Here is a 20,855-nt window from a genome sequence, read left to right as displayed (position 1 = left end):
ACAGACTGCTGTCTATCACTTGCTGAGTTTTCTGTTTCTAGTTCACAAAATGGTAAAGTTGCCCCATGTTAATCTCATTATGAGTTGGTGTCTTTCCCGTGATCATAATCTACTGTACATTGATTTGAACCCAGATTGAAAATCTGCAGCCTTGTAACTGAGCAGCCCAGCATCCAACTACTGTACCAGCACATTGCCTCTACCTGACACACAGGGTTCATCTAAACAAAGAGAACAATGGAGAGGAGCCTCCATTTTCATTTTGATTACTTCATTTATCGGTTTCATTTCAAAAGTTCAGACCTCTTACAGGAAATAATTCTTTCAAAATTAATTTCTTGTTGGTGGCAGAGTGAGTATTAAATTGAAAGAACTTTTAAAGTGAAACAGTTACCAGTTCCCAGAGTCAGAATTACTGCATAAAGCAATTTTAGAAAGATTATGAAAACACCTTATTCAAATCAGGTCAACTTGGTAAAGTACAACATCTACTGGAGATGTCCAAAAGGAACTGTTGTTAGCTTTTGCCTGGTTACTGTAGTAAAGGCTGAGATGAGGGACCTGGTGTAGAGACAATACAGTATGTACGCCTTTGCATTAAATTGAAATACTACAGCAGATCACTGGATATTTCTGAGAGACACTCCAGGGTTTGAGTGACTGACCTGGTGTAGGTATCTGGGCTTATGTAGTAAGACTAATGTATGTAATGTAGTAGTAGTGTTCACTGTTTTCCCAGGAAGAATTTGTCAGAGAGACACGCTGGGGCTGAGTAACTGACACTAGGCCTGGATATTGCTGTTTGTTCCAGAGAGGAGATGAGTAGAACCAGAGCAGGAATTAAATGCCGCTTTGGGATTAATGAGAAGATTAGAGTTATCATGAGCAACCGTTAAGGATATGGAATAGCTCAGATATGATACTAAGCCTTCCTGTAAATTGTAGGCATTCAAGGTCTGTTCTCTGCACAGTGTTGTGATGTGTTGGGATCTATAAAGAGCCTCAAACTACAATACGAAGTAATTTAGATTATTGCAGAAAAAACAACAGAACAAGTACCATATTCATAATGTTCTTGTTCATTTAGTGTGGAAAGTTGTTTAAGACATGTGAAATAAACCAAGATTTGTTTGTTTTGTCACAGAGTACCTGAGAGTATGTGCCTCTACTTATGTCAATCGCTCAGGTATATTGCTAGAAATCACTTAGAAGTTGGGGGTTATGAATAATTATTTCACTTATTGACCTCTCAGTCAGGTCCTGATTTTCACCATTTTCATAACCCCCCCCCCCCGACACACACACCTTTGCCATGATGTTTCAGGCAAAAAAAATCTTCAGGAAAAACATACCATTCTTCTGCTTTAATAGTAGTGTCCATGTTCCTTCTTTGGAAATGGAGCTTATTGAGAGGCAATTTGACATGAAACAATATATATCACAAGATAAAAATAGACATTTAGAAATGCAAAAAAGCTGTTCAAATGTTTTAATGGCAAATATTGGCTATAATGTTAATTGTAATGTTAATTCACAACACTGTGCCCACTGGACTCTGGAGGTAAAATGATGATGAACAACAGATTATTATTAATATAATAATTAAAATTGCTTGTGATAAATATGTTTGAATTTATGTGCCTATATTTCCATTTCCAAATATCTGGCAACAGGACTCTGGAAATGAAATAGTAACAAATAATGAATTAATGCTTTCTTGCTGTAAATATGTGTGTATTGATTTGCCTAATAAAACATATTTGCTACATGTCCATGTATTTCATATTTCTTTTTTTAAAACTGTACCTATTAGTTAATTAGTTGAATGTTATTCTAGACTGATTTTTGTTTCAGCTCTCACCTTAAACAAAGAGCCCCTGTGTCCCCAGCAGTAAAATCTGTGGCATCATTGTCCTGTGTGTGTCAGTGACTCTGAAAGGGCTGAACAGTGACTGATCCACACGGTGAGTCTTAATTAAATACAAAAGTAATTGGCATATACTTAATTTAATCAGAAACAATGAACTGTATTTTCAGGAAAACATGGGGTAAAACTGATGACAATGTTATTTTAGCTGTATTGACTCCTGGAAATTTCCTGTGATAAAGATGAAAAAAAACTTGTTGTATTTATCATTCAGAATGATGCAGGACCAGATTCTAGTAAACATGTTTTCACAGACCTTTGTGCCCAAATGGTGTTTACAGCTCATCTTAGCTAAAAGTCCTGATCTATCAAGGAAGACAATTTGCATAGAAGAGACACTTTGCATTGGCAGCACATGCTTCAGTGATCTGGGAGTGTTTATAGCCCTGTGAGCTTAACACTTCATGACTGAGAGCTGCCCTTCATGGCAACAGAACCCACAGCCACAATGACTCTCATCACCATCTTCATCTGGACACTTGTCTGTATTCAAGGTGAGTAGCAATTAAATTAATATAAGATTTGCAGTGTACAGACATTTTATATTATGTTTCCAAATCTGACATTATTTGCCAGATAACGAAACACATTTATTATAAGCATTTCAGACATTTTAAATTGATTAAAGTATATTTCTAGTAATGCATTTGTTTGATTATTTTGTTTCAGTATCCAGTGGTCAAATCACGGTGACTCAGACTCCATCAGTGGCATCTGTTCTCCCAGCACAGACGGTCACTTTGAGCTGTAAGACCAGCAGTTCTGTGGGTTCCTGTACTTGTGGTGGTTCAAGTCGCCCCTGTCTCACTTGGCACCATCAAAAACCTGGAGAAGCTCCCAAAAGCCTGATCTGTGGTGCAACAGTCCGTCTGTCTGGGATTCCAGAGCGTTTCAGTGGCAGTGGATCTGGGTCTGACTTCACTCTGACCATCACAGGAGTCCAGCCTGAAGATGCAGGAGATTATTACTGTTTGAGTGTACACAATGGTCCTGTGTTCACACAGTGAAAAACAGCCGTACAAAAATCCCCTCAGCTGCACAGGAACTGCTCCAGTTCTTAAACAGAAATTATTACTGTGTGCAATATACTAGCACTCCTCTCACACAGTGATACATGTCTGTATTGAAACCTCCCTCAGCTCTACAGGAGCTGCTCTGGCTCATCAACAGGAACCACAGAGCACTGAGCCTGAGAACAGCTGCAGAGCTGATACAGGTGGACAGTGTCATCACGTCATGTATTGATATATGTTTTTAAACATTCATCATATAATTGTAAACTATACTTTAATCATGTCTCTATTTCCACCACTCTGCCTACTTTCCATCAGTTTGTTAAGTGCCTGACCAGAGAAAACAAAACACTGGACTTATTATATGCCAATGCTAAAGATGCATATAGTTCCACAGCCCTCACCCCCTTGGAAGATCAGATCACAACCTTGTCCTGGTTACACCACTATACAAGCCTATTGTCCATGCCTACTTGCGACCATGAGGACTGTGAGGAGATGGTCTCAGGAGGCTATGGAGGATCTACGTGGTGCTTTGGAGGCTACTGACTGGGATGTGCTTTGCGAACCACATGGGGACGACGTAGACAACATGATGGACTATGTCACTGACTACATTATCTTCTGCGTTGACAACACCATCCCCACCAAAGACATACACTGCTTTCCCAATAACAAACCCTGGATCACCAGTGACCTGAAGGCTCTTCTGAATGACAAGAAAAGAGCTTTTAGGAGGGGGTACAAGGAAGAGGTCAAGTGTGCACAAAGGGAACTAAAGCAGAAGTTAAGAGAGAGCAAGAATGCATACAGGAGGAAGGTAGAAACAAGCTGCAAAGGAATAGGGTGAGGGACATATGGAGCAGCATGAGATAAAACACTGGCTTCAGACAGGCTGAGTGTGTAAAAGAGGGGAACCTGGAGATGGTCAAGGAGCTGAACCAGTTTTTTAACAGGTTTGATTCAGGGTCCTCTGTGGCTCACCACCCACCCACCCACAGCCACACGCTCCCTAAGCCCTCGCAGCTGCAACTGCCTAACACTTCCTCCATCCGCAGGAGCTGGTGATAGATTTCAGGAGGAAAAGGGTCCAACCTATTCCTATCTACATTCATGGGATTGGCGTGTAGATAGTGGACTCATACAAGTACCTGGGAGTGCACATCGACGATAGACTAGAATGGTCTAAGAACTCCAAGGCCATCTACAAGAAGAGTCAGACCCGACTTTACTTCTAGAGGAGGCTCAGGTCCTTCAATGTATGTAGTAAGATGCTACATATGTTCTATCAGTTGGTTGTGGTGAGCGCCATTTTCTACGCGGTGGTATGCTGGGGCTTTGGGATTAGAGCAGGGGATTCTAACAGGTTGAACAAGCTCATCAGAAGAGCAAGCTCTGTCATTGGATCTGGCCTGGACCCCCTGGAGGTAGTGGCTGAGAGAAGAATGGTGTCCAAACTAGAGGCCATCATGGACAATGTCTCCCATCCCCTCTATGACATGCTTGTGGAAATGAAGAGCACGTTCAGCAATAGGCTGATCCATCCACGGTGCAACAGGGAGTGCTACAGGAGGTAATTCTTGCCTGTTCAACGCATCCACTTTGCGTCTGGGCAGAGGCAACATTGACAGTGACCTGTTTTTGGACTGAACAGTAAACTGTCTGCTACATTGGGTTTTTCCGTTTACAACCGTTTTTGTACAATATATGCCAGGGACTTGTGCAATACATTTATATTTATATTTATATTTATGTGGTGCAATACAACTTTTTGTGTATTGTTCTGGTTTGTTCTTTGCATGTTCTGGACTGTGAGTAACTCTTCTTAGTGCACTTCTCAATGTACTGATTGTACTGTATGTGTTGTATTATTATTGTACATCATTCGCTGTGCTGTGTTGACTGTGTTAAGCTGCTGTTGCACTGCAATTTTCCTTATGGGATCAATAAAGTATCTATCTATCAATCCTTGGGGAGTAATAGTGGAACACCCACAACTTGGTTGTTTTTGTTTGGTCGGACCTTTACTGCCTTCTTCACCTTACTGGCGGGCTGACACACTAACAACAGAGGCTGCTACTTCCCTTGATTTGCACCTCAATGACTTATTATGTTTGGGAGCCTCCGTGCTCCTAAACTTCTCACATGGGGTCTACTCCAGTTCTCTACTTTCATCTCCCGGACCCTCCTGCTCCCTCTCTCACATGGAGCTTCTCCTGGTTCTCCCTCTCTTGGAGTCTCTCATGCACCTCAGGTTCATACAGGAATCCACCTGCTCTCTTGTGCAGAGGTCTTGATGACTGTTGGCTGCTCACTCTCTGCCAGTCTGTCCTCAGACTTTGTGTCTCACTGCAGCCATTGACATCTCCTCCACCTGCACCACTAGTCTGGGTCTCAATAATAACTTACTCAGCTCTTGTACAATCCTCACTGCCTCACTCAGCTCTTGCAAACCCCATGTTTCATCTCATAATTCAACTGCATGTATCAGTGTTGCCCTCGCTTCTGTCACCGCTGCATGCCTTCAACACAAGACTCTTCAATTACCAGCAACACTCTTTCACATCCTATCTTCCTAGAGTCAGTTAGAGACCAATTGTCCGAAAGGACCTTTCCATTACTCCACACGTCCTCCACTTCACCTTCTGATCTTACACACTGACTCACATTTCACTCACATAAATCTCACACACAGCAGACATGTCTCTATCCAGGCAGCCCTATTCTTTCTCAAACTACAGTAGGCTGTCTGTTTTAACCATCAAAGTCCCCTCTGGCACATTTTCATTATTCTCACAGCTCCTTCCAGGAAAATATTTCCAATGCAGAACAGGCTCTTTAAAAATTACAGATTTCTCTTAATGCTTTGTCCCCTCTGCGATTGCTGCTCTTACCAGGCCTCTCACTGGGATAGAATTACTACAAAATTCGTTTATTGCTTCTCTTTTCCAGCACACATCCACTAGCATTCTCCTGTTAAACGGATTATAAGCAGTTGTGACACCAACTCAGCTTGCTCATAGAAAGCTGCCTGCTTTCTGGACAGAAACATACACTACCATAACTCACTGCTGTAAAGGCAACTGCTGTATTCACACAATTTCTTTTGTCTTGTATTCTGCCATATTCCCACAAATATCCCAGTAAGTGGAGGGTTTTGTCACGATTGTAAACCCCTCATCTTAAGGACACTCCAGCATTTCCTTGTTTAGTGCTTATCTCCTGCACCTGCCTCCGGTTCCTGCCCCCCATGCTATAAAAGCCAGACGTTCCTGCCAATCTGGGCTCAGCTTTGGAAGATGGACGCCCGGAAGCCCGCCTACTTGCCAGTACCACACACACTCTAGCTCAGCTAACTCTTCTGTTTCACCCTTTTGTGCTCAGTCTACTGCTCCTTAATGTGCATTCTAAATGATAGACCCTGATCTCACTATCCCTCAGTACCGAGGCTAGGTCAGGACTGACTGGGCTTGTTCTCCCAGCAGGAAAGACAATTTGCTGTCTGTCTGTGTGTTAGCAGTGGGATTGAGATGCTACTGTTGTCTGGGCTTGTTCTCCCAGCAGGGAAATATCCAGTCTTCTCTTATATAAATTGCCCCAGCTGTGTCTTATTAGAGCAGAGACATTCTTTAGCTGTAGTAGTAATGAAGGCTGTTTCATTGACTTAATCAAAACAAAACTGCTACAGTGGAGATGCACTAACACAGTGGTTCTCAAACTGTGGTACGCGTACCGGCAGTGGTACGTGGAGTGCCGCCAGGTGGTACACCAAATGACCCTGGAACTGTGTCGTGTGCGCTGAAAAATTGGGACGGGTTTTCATATTTTGTATTTTAATACGTGTCAAATATGCAGCCTACGTACTACGATACAGTGCGTGCTAATACTTCAGTGGACACAAGAGATACTCTGTAATTCTATACCACTCTAAAGGAATGCATGCTACGGATGCAAGTGACCAATTGTATTTAAAAAAAGCTACTGTATCTCCAGCAAATAGGGAGAAAGGAGAATGTGCATGATTTTGGAACAATGCCAACGTTGTAAACACAGGAATGCATAGAAATACGTGCTACGAACGTAGGTCATCTTGTGAGCACACGAAAGCGTGATAACAGAAAAATATTTAAGAACTGTTGTAATTTGAGAAAAATACACCGAGCGTCTCTTTGTTTCGCTCCCATGCGCATTAAATAAAAACTTTAAATAAATACGGAAATAAAAACGGAAACGTGGAAAAATGCAAGCTTGCGGATTGCTAAAGCAGGTAAGATACACTATTTTTGAAGAACCTTATTTACTGTTGGTAAAAGAGCTGACACGTATTATGTGTAGAGAAAAAGTTACTAAACAGCTCGACCTCCTGCCCCCCTCCCCCTGAAAGACACAGTCATTCATAGAATTATTGAAATGAAGGATTATATCAAAAGTACACTGATAGAGCGCGTTAAGATGAGCAGATGTTTTTCACTGCAATTAGATAAGTCTGTACTCAATTTGGCCAATTTGCTCGTTAACGTTAGATAGTTTGAGGGTACGTCCTATGAGGACTTTCTGTTCTGTAAGACGCTACCAACAGGAACTACAGGAGAGCACATATTTCAGCTTCTGAATGAATTTATCGAAGAGAATGGCCTCGACTGGATAAAATGCGTCTGAGTTTGTACAGATGGTGATAGAGCAATGACAAGCCGACATACTGTAGCGGTGTAGTTGCACAAATTAGAGAGGTTGCTCCAGAAATTAATGTACGCATTACAACATCCACTGTGAGACCTTTGCCGTCAAGAAAATGCCTGACGATTTAATATCTGTTAGACTCTGTTTTGAATTGTATCAAGGCTCGAAAAATTAATTCACATCTGCTTTGCTCAACTAAACAGGCTCACCCCTCTCATTGAAATGGTGCTTTTTTATTAGTTGTTGTTAATGTTTTTTTTTCTGTAAAACACTTTGAGAAGCCACCTTTAAAGGCGCTATATCAAATAAAGTTTATTATTATAATATTTATTATATGTATGTGTGAGTGTGTGTGCACTCGCGCTCATGTTGGTCATTGAGAATTTCTGGGGTTCCTATGAGATGATGACTTGGTTGGATTAGGGGTGGTACTTGGTACCAAAATGTTTGAGAACCACTGCACTAACATGATCAGTCTCCCTCTTGTGGTCTGTATTAATAATTGCATTCTCTGTTGCTTATGTTTCTATTTGATGATAAACACATCAGAAGGAGAAATATCCATAGTTTCAGTCTCTCCAAGCTGTCTTCATCAGTTTGTTATTCTAATAGATCCAGTCCAATCTCACATGTCATTTAGAAACCAATCCTTCTGTTTTAATAATAGCTCATGAGTTCTGTCTTTAAAAATAGTTGACTGGATCGGAACTTGATAAACAATACATACCACAGGATAAAAACAGACATTCAGAAATGCTCAAATGTGTTGAAATATTTCCTTTGATGGCACTTAATGGTTAAAATGTTAATTGGTATTATTTATTTTATTAGTAATTTTCAATGTTTTGGCCTTTTAAGTTTAAAAATATAAAAACATCTACTAAGTCTGCCTATGTATTTATTATAAAATATGTATAAATGATGTACAAACTGAGCTCTGTTCAGTGTAATTGTCACAGCTCTGCAACTGTTCTCAGGTTTTGTTGATGAGCCAGAACGGCCCTGTAGAGCTGAAGGAGGTTTTTGTACAGATGTGTATCACTGTGTGAACACATTCTTGCTATCAATATAGTGGTAAATCTGATAGTAATAATTTCCAGTATGTTTAGCCTGGACTTCAATGATGGTCAGTGTAAAGGCTGTTCCAGACCCACTGCCACTGAAATGCTCTGGGATCCAAGATGGATGGATTATTGCCCCATAGTTCAGGGGTTTGGGAGCTTCTCCAGGTTTCTGATAGTACTGAGCAAGACAGATCATCCATGAGCTACTTTATTAACAGTTATCCACAGAGTGGCTGATCGTACAACTTGCAGTTACTGTCTGTGCTGGAACACAGAACAGGTGTCACTGATGGAGTCTGAGTCACAATAACCTGGCCACTGGAACCTGAAATAAAATAACATCAAATAAATATATTACAAATAAAATCATTTTATAAAGTTAATATGTCTGAGAGGGCTAGAAAAGAATACTTTTTTTGTCTTTCAAAACCTCCTCACTTTGTGCATTGAGGAACTAATTCAACAACTCCTTCAGCCCTTAACCTGATGTTTGGAGGTAGCAGTGGGATGGCCAGCCGCAAAGCAGTGCATCCTGGGAAGAAGAGGACAGGCCTTCGGTCACAAGCAAAGGTATCTGAAAGCAGATGAGCCATAGGACACAGTATCCTCATCAGAGGAAGGTGATGATGATGAGAGAAAACAATATGAGAAATTGGGAGCACGGCCAAGACACACAGGACACAACCTCAGGCAGAGATGAAGGCTCTACTCCAGGATTTCCTATCTGGGCAACAAAGAAGAGAAGAGGGGTTTTTGCAAGAATTGTGTGGGCTTAAAACCTCCCTTCAAGAAGTCCTGCCCACAGCTGCATTGTGCCTCAAGCTCTGGAAGCAACATCAGGAAACATGACATCCACAGGGAGTCCGCGACTGAGACTTCCCACACCGGCACATGACAGCGTACCCCAGCACCGTCAGCGGTTTCACAGGATAATGGACCCGAGAACTCAACACCTGTGCCAGACACACACGCTCAAAACCACGTATTGATGACCTCCTTGAGAAGATAGGGTCTGCCAGCTTCATTAGGACCTTGAACCCTTGGAGGAAGCACCTGGAACTTACACGCCACTACGCTTATACCATTTTACTGTGATGCCATTTGGATTGCATGGTTCTCCTGCAACGTTCCAAAGGCTAATGAACCGAGTGCTTGTGGGTTGTGAGGTGTACAGTGCTGCATACCTAGATTATGTGGTCATTTTCAGCAAAACCTGGGAGCAGCACCTTCAACATCTCTGTCAGGTCCTGGGGAAGACACATTGTGCCGGATTAATACTCAATAGCCGAAAATGTGAGTGGGCCATAGGAGAAGCCCGGTACTTGGGCTACCAACTGGGTAAAGGTGAAGTTCGTCCTCTAGTGGACAAGGTGGAGGCCTTTTAGAACAGTCCTTGACCCCAGACCAAAAAACAAGTGAGATTTTTCCTGGGTTTGGTTGGGTGGTATAGACATTTCATTCCTCAGTTAGCCTCCATTGCCGTACCGTTGACTAACCTCACTACCAAAGCAGCCAAAAATCCAGTTGTGTGGACAAATGAGTGTGAGAAGGCATTCAAAACCCTCAAGGATCTTGTCTCTGCCCCAGTTCTTCGGAGTCCAGATTTCCATAAGAGGCTTCTGGTCCAAGGGGATGTCTCTGCAGTGGGCCTCAGAGCGGTGGTTTCTCAAGGGAAGGCAGGGGAGGAACAACCCATTTTGTATTTGAGCTGTAAACTTCAGCCCCAAGAGACTAGGTACTCCACCATCAGCTCTCTGTCATCAGCCACAGGCACTGGTTTACAGAGTACAGATTGTTATATATACTATATTATATGTAACTGCTGGCTAGTCGTGAGGGTACACAATCATAGCTTGGCTAGCAGCTTCATATTTCATACACACACAAACACACTTACATTTTACTCCTCAACCAGTATTCCAGAAAGAAATCAGTCATACATGAGTGTTACTTTCTGTTTATTTATTTGTACAGTACTTATCTGTTGTTTAAAAACCGCTCTTGTCTGTCTGTCTTTTTTCTTCTTGTTATGCTGGGTGTCTAACTTCCAGGCACGGTGGCTTGGGATGTCCAAACCTGTACTCTCCTCACTGGCTGGCTTTGTATTGCTTGTGCTGAAGAGAGCATGCAGACATTTCTGCAATGGGAAGCACCATTGAAGTGAATATAATTCTAATAAATTATGATTATAATCAAGGACATTTGTATTATTTTAACCTTATTGGTACACGATTGTCATAAGCAAAAATTGTTATGGGGCAAATTTTCATTTTGAGAAGTATGAATGTGAATAATTTTAAGAGACAATGGTATGTTCCAATGGGGCAGAGTTAACCATGTTTAGGTGGCTCTTTAAGCTAAGAGGGGAAAGAGTTAATGGAGAGAGGATCCGAGTGTGGTGTGATTCCTTTTGATTAGAACTTTCTAAACATAGCTTTGATGTGTTATCATTTTTTTGTTTTGTCTTCAATTATTTCACACTGTATATATTTGGTTTTGGGAGCACTGTCTACCTAACTTCCACTCTTGCACATAAGTGCTATTGCAGCTGGACCATCATAATTTATCCTTTGAGGAACTAATTCAACAACCCTTCCCCTGACAATGTGCTATGTTAAGATGCATTAATCTAATTTCTATTCACCATGAGCACAGATGACAAGTGTCCAGATGAAGATGGTGATTAAAGTCATTGTTGCTGTGGGTTGTGTTGTCATGAAGGGCAGCTCTCAGTCATGCAGCACTAAACTCACAGAGCTATAAACATTCCCAGAGCACTGAAGCATGTGCTGTCATTGCAAAGTGTCTCTTCTATGCAAATTATTTTCCATGATAGAGAAATACTTTTAGCCAAGAAGAGCTGTAAACACAGTGAAGGTCTGTGAAGAAATGTGAACTGGAATCTGGTCCTGCATCATTGTGCACAGTTTACAGAACTTTTACTGACATATTTTGCCCACTGTTGTATTTAACGTTTAGTTCTGCCTTTAAAGCAATTTCAGATGAAGTAAATTAGTCAATCTTAGAAATAAGATGTTAATCATACTCTATCAGAAAACACAGTTCTACACCTGCCACCTGCATATATAACACAGTGGGCACTGTGGCTGGACCAGATATGACTTTCTTAATCTTCTTGATAACAATAACTGACCCTCTTAACTGCACAACCAGAGTTTTGTTTCTAAAAACGAAACGAAAAAGGGAAATATTTTTATCTGTTGGCTATAAGGTTTATTAGCATTACTTCTTTAATACATTATTTCAATTGCAAAGCCTTTGAAGTTTAAATGCTTAAATACATAATGTATATATATATATTAAAAAGCTTAGTTAAAAATAATTAAAATCAATATGTTTAATGCTCAATATTTGAAAGTGATGTACAAACCAAGCTCTGTTTCCTCCCATTGCTCTGCAATTGTTCTGATCCTGTTAATGAGACAGAGCAACTCCTGTAGTGTAACGAACAGTTCTTTCCGGACCCTATGCGGACGACACAATCCGAAGAAGTGGGAAACACTAGGAAAAGGTCATGCAGGAATACGGGGCTGAAAACAGGGGGGCGTGTCCAAAGTGCGCTGGTGCACGGGGAAGGTGTGGCCGAGGCAAACAATCCAAAAGTAATCCATAGAGGGAATCCAAAAACACAAGAATAAGTCCATAGCCAGGTGATCCATCCAAACTAGGAATTAAAACCATGAACCGGGTCGTATCCAGCGGACAGGGAACGGGAACGGAGATTAAAACCTTAACGGGACCAGGGGCTTCCAGGTCCCGGACTCGCACGGTGCGGAAACCAGATGCAGAGCCAGGATGAGCATCAGCGCCTGGCTTTTAAGGTGGGCTGGGAAAAGGGATCAGGTGCACCTAATTAAGTCTAAAGTGAAAGGGCTGGAGCACCCTTAAGGAGGGGGGACTATAATCGTGACATGTAGTCGAATGTCTTCCAATGTGGAAACATGTAAATGCTGAAAAGCAAGGGGCCCAGTATTGAGCCCTGAGGAACACCAGACTTAAGACCAATTTCAGACCTGTACCCATTAAAAGAGACAAAATGACAGAGATCAGTGAGGTAGGATTTGAACCATCTGAGAGCAGTGTCAGAAACTCCAAAATTCCCAAGACGAGAAAGTAGGATGTTATGGTCAACAGTGTCAAAAGCAGCACTGAGATCAAGAAGGATGAGTATAGAAAGAGAACCAGAATCAGAAAATTTTAGAAGATTGTTAGTGACTTTGACCAGGGCAGTTTCTGTGCTGTGAAGTTGATGGAAGCCAGATTGGAGGGGTTCGAAAAGGTTGTTTCTTGAACCTGTGGCAGCAGGTTCAAGAATTTTTGCAAGAAAGGGTAAGTTGGAGATGGGGTGAAAATTGTTAAGATTATCGAAAGCCATGTTAGGCTTTTTTGGCATGGGGGTAATGGGAGCAGTTTTGAGGACCACTGGTACAATGCCAGTGCTCATGGATTCATTTATAATATTGAGGACAATGGGACAGAGAGAAGAGAAACAGGACTGAAATAAAGTGGTGGGAATGGGATCTAAAATAGATGTGGTGGGTTTCATGCATGTAACTAGTTTATTGAGGGATGCTGAGTCAAGAAGAGAGAAGCTGGAGAGAAGGGAACCAGAGAAGTTGGATGAGGAGTGAGGGGGTTTGGAAATGATATGCGTAGTGGAGAGAATGTGATGCCGGATGTTGTCAATCTTAGAACTAAAAAAATCTAAGAATGTGTTGCAAAGTTACGATGAGGCAGGCAGTGTAGTGGGGGAGTTTAGCTTGAGTAGTCTGTTGATGGTGGAGAAAAGATGTCTGGGGTTGTTTTGGTGATTTTCAATGATGTGAGAGAAGTAGGTAGATCTAGCAGACTCTATAGTAACCTTATATTCAGACAAGTAATCTCTCCAATTCTGATAATGTACGTTTAGTAGTAGATCTGTGACAATTCCAAAGCTATAGTTTACGTTTATTGGCACTGATCACTTTAGCTGAAAAGACCAACATAAACTTAAAAAAAAAAAACTAAAAATATTCATCCTAAAAAATATTCATCCTTGTTACATAACATTTGTGAAATTAACATGTATGTCTTTACACATATATCAAATGATTATTTGCAGTCTGGTTTCATTATGTTGAAGTCTTAACAGTTCTCCCAAGGTGAGTCTTTCCCCGCCAGCAGCCTGATGCTTTCCAAAGGGTTCCAGTTCATATTCGGCTGCAGAAAGGGTATGTTGAATGATGCTTTCTAATTCTTCAGCAGCAAGGGGCGCACATGACATAACTGGGACATAATTTTCCCCAGGGAAGGAAAAGAGCTGGGATCCCTGGCGATGGATGTGTTCGTACAGCACCCAGACTCCACCTTTCACTTTGTGAGATTTCATGAAGATTGGTTTCCTTTTGTAGGATCATTTCCTTTCCTTCATAATTTATGTGCTCAAACAGCTGGATTTCAGGGCCATCCAGGTCATCTGTGATAACTCCTTTTTCTCTCATAAGCAATTTTTTTGGCTTTTACCACTTTATTTTAATGTTATTTAAATGCTAATTATACATCAATGACTATGTCGGTGATGCTACATGCTCTAATGACCAGCTAGAGCACTTCCTGCATGTCCCTCACACATCCCTCTAATATGCAGTTAACATATCTTCCACCGCTCTTCCATTTCTAGACATAAATTTATCTGTTAACCGTCCACGACTCTCATCCTCGGTCTATTACAAACCCACAGATTCAGACAGCTATTTCCTTTTCATTCCACTCACACCAAAAACTATCTCCCCTTTTCACAGTTTGTCAGGCTACATCGACTCTGCAGTGACAACATGGATTTCCAGAACCAAGCACTCAAAATGTATTCTTTTTTCATCAACAGAGGATACCCCAACCATGTTATCGATAGGGCCATCACCCGGGCCAAAAACAGCCCTCGTGAAGAGCCTCGGATCATCAGGAACTCCTGGTCTCACAACTGCATTCTTTTGATGCTTCCCTACCACTCTAACACACTTTTTATCTCCAGGACCATTATTAACAACTATTCCATTTTACAGGGCGATCCCTCCATCAGTACCCTTTTTTTCTAACCGCCCAATCCTCTCATACAGCCAACCACCCAATCTACATAAACTTCAGGTTCACATCTCCCTTGACTGCACTCGGCAATCATCCCTACCAGGCACCTTCCCCTGCAACAGAACTCACTGCATTACCTGCAAATACATCTAACAACATGCTCATTCAGGACCCCTCAGGTCAATTCCGGTTGACCCAGACGACATCCTGTACCTCCAGCAACGTTATGTACTGTATCTCCTGCAAACAATGCCCAGCTACATTGGGGAATCCGGAAGGAGACTAGGAGACCACTAGGAGAACATGTTAGGGCTGTGAAGATCAAAGATTTCTCCAAGCCCATGGTTTCTCATTTCACCTCAGACGGCCATGATCAGACTGATCTCCATGTCTCTGTTCTCAAAGAAGGGTTTTTTAACTCCCATAGCAGAAAAAACTCTTCTCTTTTCAGCAATGGAATAAACCTATTACTTGTTCCTTTTCTTTATATACAGTATGATACAATTTGGTTTTACAACCACAGTACAGTATGTGTGAAATATTTTTCTTAATCAGAATTTAAAGTTAAATTGTTTGCTGATTACTCCTTGCTACAATTTACAAAATGTAGATTTTCTTAATGCATATGTAAACCTGAAAGAGGCATTTTATGTTCACATTAAGCCATAATAATGAACTATTTAAAATATACTGTAAGTTGAGCAAAGGAACGTGGCAGAGGATGAATGCAAAAGAATGCATGCTGAATGGAAGGGTCAGTCCCTCGGGTGATCAGAAACTGTAGTCTGCGCTGATCCTAGGAAAACATCTGCGCTACACGGAGGATATCAGTAAATTAACAGAGGTTGATAAAAAGGATGAAGGAGTAAGATCCAAGGTTTGAGTGAATTTAAAGATAAGGTGACTAAACAGAAGGAGGAACTAGAGAGACAGAACACTTGAAATAAACAAAAAAATGAAATAAAAAAGCAGCAAAAAGCAGTAAAAAAAATTAAATAAAAACAGATGAAACAATGTAGGGTTTTTGGGGATTTGTGTTACTTAATCACTACGATTGTATAGATATAGATATATAGTATTCAGCTGCCTAGCACGTGACTGCAGTACTTGCTTACTGATGCTAGGTCCAGGCCCTTAGAGTAGAAACTGTAAGTATTTAAGACCCCCAAACAGAGAGGATCCTTTAGAGATGAGGCAGAATGGAAGCAGCACGGCGCTGTTCTGTGTCCTCATAGAAGGAATACAAACCAGTAGGTCCTGGCTGATCAGAGCTGAAAGGTGAGTGATGACTGACCATAACTCCCTTAGTCAGGAGACAAGGGAAGAGCATGGATCTAGTCTACTGGGCAGGATATCCTGATATATGAGGTCGTGATGAATAATTCATTTATTTCCTTTTTTTAATTATATAATGTTAGCATGCCCAAAGGGGTTGGGCAACAGTTGACCTTGGACCCCTAGAAATTTTTTTTCTCCTTACTAAGGAGTTTTTGGTTCCCCTCCTCTGTTGTCTTCTGGTCTTCTGTTCTGTATTGACAAAATATATGGTTACTTGCATTGTTAAGTGCCTTGGGGCAACCATGTTGTGAACCGTGGTGCTATATAAAAAGAAATTGAATTGACTTGAATATTTAGTTAGACATTACGAGGAACGCAGACAGAAACGTTGGTCTCAAACTTTGTTACTAACATTCTGTTTCTTCAACAGGAGGTCCAGTAGCTGCTGTCTAATTTATTTCGTTACAGGTAGTATAATACAGTACTTGAGCACTCAAAGAGTGAACCTGCTGCCTCTGCTACCCTACCAGTGAAAAAGCTTACTTTGATTAAGAAAATCTGCTTGAGACCTGGGAAAGTGTGTCCGACAGGAGGGAGGGAACTGACAAAAAAAAAATAACCTTGTCCATTTGGGTTCTGAGATGGATTTGACCTAGTGGACCAGCAAGTCATTACCCCAATTACATGAAGTCAACATGAAGGGTTCATCTTATTTGAACTGTGGATCCCAACACTTTAGAGGTTGTACAGAGATCAAGACATGGTGTGCCTACAAAGCCTGTGCTGCTAGATGCCACTAGAATCCACGTTCTGCCCACAAGTGTCAGGCTCCTTCACACTACAGGGTTAATGTCACTTTAGCCCTGTTGGAGTGCAGTGCTGACTGAAGACGGAGAATTAGTAGAGTTGGCTGAAAGCTGCAGTGTCCAGCAAGGTAAGGGACAATGAGCTTCATGATACCAGGGGGACAGTGGGTGGTCAAGTCTCCCCTAAACAATGTCTCTTGTCAGATTATGATGTCAGTCCATTTAATAATGTTGTTGAACTCTCTTCAGCCCAAATACAGAGTAGCCCAGACCCAGAATGTTACACATACTGACAGAGAGTGATCTCATTATGTGTGTTTGGATTTTAACAACTATTATTATTGTTTGCTAGAACTAAAACAAATCTATGTTAGACATTTTCATCTTCAGCCAAAAAATACAAACCTGTGTACGTAGTGTGGTGCAGGTTCTTGTCCCATCCTGCTCTTGGTCCAGGTTGGAGGGTTGCACCGATTCTGAGTCTTGTTAGCTGGTATGGATGGGTTTGGGGGTGTTGATACCAGAGTTGTCCAGGAGGGGGGTGCAGGTGTCTCGGGGGCATTCTTGTTTTTCTATGAGTTCAGGTTGATTCTGTTGGTTCTGAGTGTCTTGGTTACATCCATTTGTGTGTATAGATGAAAAAGCTATTGAAGAGCACCCCCCCCCCACCCCCCACCCATCTCGGTGGAAGTTGCCATGTTAAAAAAATCCTAAAAAGAGAATTAAAGTTTCACACAACAAAGCATGACTGTGAAAGGTCAGGAGGCCTGCCTAGTGACCACAACACTTGATTACAGTAAAAAAATCATACAAAATATAGAAATGTTCCACAACTCAAAGCAAGGTTGTATAAGGTTAGGGGAGCTGTCTGGTGTGTAAAACATCTGGTTGCAGCACTGTGGCTGTTGTGCTTAAAGAGCTATTGACTCGTGAATAGCACCTTCATATCCCCATGTGCCGCCTGTCTAATGGTGCCATATTGAAAAAATCATAAAAAATAAAGAAAGGGGCCACAGCCACAGCAAGGTTGTATAAGGTTAGGGGAGCTGTCTGGTGTGTAAAACACTTGGTTTCAGCAGTGTGGCTGTTGTACTTGAAATGCTATTGAGCCATGAAGAAGACCCACCTTTCCCAGTATATTACCTGTCGTGTTATCTTCAAACAAATCATAAAAAAATAAAGAAAGGCTCCACAACCCAAAACAAAGCTGGGAAAAGTCAGAAGACCTGCTTAGTGTGCAAAACACTTACTTGCAGCATTGTGGATGCTGTGGTTTAAATGCTATTGGTTTGTGAACAGAATACCCCTATCCCAGTGCATTGTGCCACATTAAATAAAAGCACAATAAAAAGAGATTCAGAATGCAAAGCTGTGTCAGTGTTCTGTGTAAAAAGTCGGTTTGAACATCATGGGAGCTGTTTTTAATAAGCTGCTGAGTAAAGAATATTTGAATCTTCCTGCTGTCAGTAGTATTGTGAATATAGTTGACCCTTACCTGAATGAAAACAGGACGTAAAGGAAGGGTTTCAGAAATCAAACAAAGATTTATTCCTGTGCTTACAGTCTGGGTAATTGGAGACTGCGCTGTTATGCTTCCTATGGTCATATACGGGTTTTTCGCACGAAGTTGTATTGAATAGTATTCCCCAGGGTTCCAGTTAGTGCTTAATTACGCAGGTTCCACGCAGGCTGTGGAAATTTCCATAAGTCGTGGTCTTTAAAATGCATTTGGTTTGAAGGCGTTCTGTGCTTCCATTGCGAAGATATGGACAAAAGAATATTCATGCTTGGTCAAAAAATGTAATAAAAACAAAAACGTAAAGGCTCAGAAAGCATTCACAATGTATTTTATACACAAAGCAAGTGTTTTTGTAACTCTAAGAGGTTTCGTGAAAACGCTACAGGCGTGCCAAAATCATTTTCGAACTTCAAGCTTACTTTACCCCGGTCACGATAGAAGCAGGAAGCAGAAGCAGGAACCGTTGTCAGAAGGAAAGAAGGTGACTATTCATTGTTATTAAAAAATTACTTCGAATCGAACATGTTGTGATATTTAGAAATATAAAAAGTCAATTAATTGTCCATAATATTGCTATTTTATTTATTCAAAGAAAAGAAAAGTCATGGCACCAGCTGGATTTGAACAGCTGACCTGTTGCTTATAGATCCAGCACTTAGACCACCACACCACTCACATGAGGTGTGGTGAAACAGCCCTACACATACAGTATCAATAGACATTGTACAGCATATACTATTGTGTTGCAGTATATGAATATAATTATATCGTTATTGATTTCTTTAGATACGCGATTCCATATTATATTCCCTATTAATCAAATTCTAAAAGTATGCTTGTTTACTCCGGTATCGAGCGTATTCGCAGAAAAGCTTAAAACTACCACTTTTTATACACGTTATTTCACATGTTAGTTAAAGACTTCGATGCTTAAAATGTTTAGGGAGAAATGGAATACTGGTGTGTATTTTTTCTTTAAAGTACCGAGACCAGCCATATACAGTTTACATACTGTACTGTAAAACTGTATGTTTATGTTCCAAAATTAATATCATTTATGACCTTCACACGCGTTATGCTCCTATTCAGTTTATGCTCAGCTACTAAGATTTTCCCTTCAGTGGTAAAATTCCATATGAATATTCAATACTAAAACAGGCACAGTAAAGACATTTAAATCTTTCTATGACTGACCAACGCACCACGAGTGCCCCTGTCGGTCAACGAATCACGTACCGTGGTATGATGCGTTAGGACGCGCGATGATGTAGCCAAATGCTCGCAGTACGTGTTTGTGCCACGCACTTTGAATGGCTGCATCTGTATACTGTATTTGACTGATAGCGGTAGCTTAAATTAAAGAAATTTACAACAGTATTGCACTTTCTTCATCAACATTTTATGCATCAAACTCTTTAATTCGGTCACTTACTGTGGTTATTTTGGAAAGGTTCTGACAATATACTACAGTATATTAAGTTTATATATTTTATAAAAAGCTATAATGTTTTAACCTGTTCTATGAATACTTGCTGTCATTATTTCCAGTGGCGCAATTTAATACAAGCCTTAACAACAAGTATTACAATGAAACTGTACTGTATATATTAAAATTATAATCGAGAATAACAAAGTGGTATAAAACAAACACTGAAACTGAACTATAATAATGTATCTGATCATTATTAACAATATTAATTTATTATTAATAATAAAGAATAATTTCAAACTTCTTGCATTTGTTTCAGGGTCATTTGTTTTCTCCAGTTTTCATAACCTTTGCTTTCTTATTAAAACACCTATTTATGAGACAAGATGCTTCAGATGTCAATAACCTTGCAAACAATGAGAGGCTTCAAACCACAGGCATTTTAAAGGTTGGGATTTGTGAAACTTTTCACATCTTTTACAATATCTGGTAGCTTGTTGCATTTTTGGAAACCTTAGTTTGAATAAAGCAGATCCCAGGTGTAGCGAGTTCATAACGCAATAATTACTATTCAAAAGCTACTGCATGTATGCAAAATACCTGACCATATAAAGCAGAATAACACAAACTCTGTGTTTAATTTGAGAAACTTTTTGTTTGACTTTAAAAGCTATAAAAAAACAGTTTAGATCACCTGTGGGCAAACTACGGCCCGCAGGCCAGATCTGCCAACCAGCCAGTTTTAACAGGCCCTAGGTCAAAAATAAATTAGTCAATATTCGCCATATTCCATTTTGTTTGGTGCTGTTTTTTCTTACATTTCATTATTCATGCCGTTAGATGGCGCACAAACGTTTTACCACACTGATTCCAAATTGTGCATTGCGCCACCTAGGAGAGACGCCATTGTCGGTCAGGTGCATCTCAGGTATCGCCAGACAAAAATTTTATTACGAGCAAAATCCGCTGCTTGTGCACACACAATGTGCGAGTCGCACTATCTAGCTAGATTGTGTCACATGACACTGGCCACAAGTGTTTTCTATGAGTGGACA

At 40.8% G+C, this 20,855-nt stretch overlaps 1 pseudogene; it reads right to left on the bottom strand.

The window, feature by feature from the left end:
- Positions 1-20,855, bottom strand: part of LOC148815849 (uncharacterized) — a 55,826-nt pseudogene that overhangs the window by 26,998 nt on the left and 7,973 nt on the right.

This window comes from Atractosteus spatula, chromosome 24 (genome assembly GCF_055471065.1).
Source record: "Atractosteus spatula isolate fAtrSpa1 chromosome 24, fAtrSpa1.hap1, whole genome shotgun sequence".
In the NCBI taxonomy this organism is placed as follows: domain Eukaryota; kingdom Metazoa; phylum Chordata; class Actinopteri; order Semionotiformes; family Lepisosteidae; genus Atractosteus; species Atractosteus spatula.
The sequence above is the reverse complement of the archived record's forward strand: the minus strand, read 5'-3'. Positions and strand labels throughout refer to the sequence as shown.